General features: G+C 41.0%; 1 pseudogene; it reads right to left on the reverse strand.

The window, feature by feature from the left end:
• Positions 1-555: 555 nt before the first annotated feature.
• Positions 556-667, reverse strand: LOC145391525 (5S ribosomal RNA; annotated as a pseudogene).
• Positions 668-1,049: the final 382 nt, after the last annotated feature.

The following is a 1,049-nucleotide window of genomic DNA, read 5'->3' on the forward strand; positions in this document are numbered from 1 at the left end:
CTTGAGCTTTTATGGTACTACCTGTTTAAGCAAGGTCACTCAATGACTCGAACATTTAAGAAAAGAACTGGTGGAGATCAAGATCCTTATCGTAGTGAAAAAAGCAAGCAAAAAATTGGTAAAGCCAAATCATCATGTTACATATCACCATTAACTAATTTTCCATTAGTCTTCCAAAAACCAAATTATTAGTCAGAAATGATTGTTAGGTACACTCAAACCTTGAGTACCGCGGGCAATAGGGACTGGACAAGGACCGTGGTACTCAAAACCGCGTCACTCAGACAATATGTTTACATGTATAATGGTACAGTGTGTTATGGCAACTTTCCAAAACTCTCACTTTTACCCCCTCTTTTCACTTAACCCCGCGTAAATTACCCCCACTTGCGTCCACCATCAAGTAAAACATTGAAAGAGATATTTTTTTTCATTCATTCATTGCCAGACGCCATGTATCAAAAACGGGGTGGCGAAGGGCTTAGAGTTAATTGTTTTTACAGGGAGGGGCACTAATCCTCCACCAACCCCACTTGACACGGAGGGAGAACGTTATGCCAACAGCATCTGGTATTCCCAGGCGGTCACCCATCCAAGTACTAACCAGACCCAACGTTGCTTAACTTCGCTGATCGGACGGGAAGCGGTAAGAGATATAACTGTTGTAATTAAAAACATCAGTGGTATTAAAGATAGCATTAACAAAAACAGAGTTAGGATGGGTACCCTTTTGTTGATACGTAGCTCCCCGGTATTTTCCTCCCACACCTGAACCCCAATGTTGTTGTCAAAGTTTCCCTTCTCTCATATCATGTGGGTTTCAGGGGAGACCTTAGGCCATGTGGTTAGATGAAAATTTATGGGTCTGGCAGTTTTAGGGGACGAAATAAACGAAAATTTGTGCTAACCAGAAAAAATTACTTTCATCCGTATGTTTTCGTAAGCTAGCGTTCAGTTTCACATTTTTCGTTTGATATCGCTTTTCCCAACACATTTCTGACAGACAAAGCATATGGCTAAACTACTCAATTAGTCCGAAATGTGTTGGA

Source organism: Coenobita brevimanus, chromosome 18 (assembly GCF_032717465.1).
Source record: "Coenobita brevimanus isolate Jiangsu-jjx chromosome 18, ASM3271746v2, whole genome shotgun sequence".
Lineage (NCBI taxonomy): Eukaryota > Metazoa > Arthropoda > Malacostraca > Decapoda > Coenobitidae > Coenobita > Coenobita brevimanus.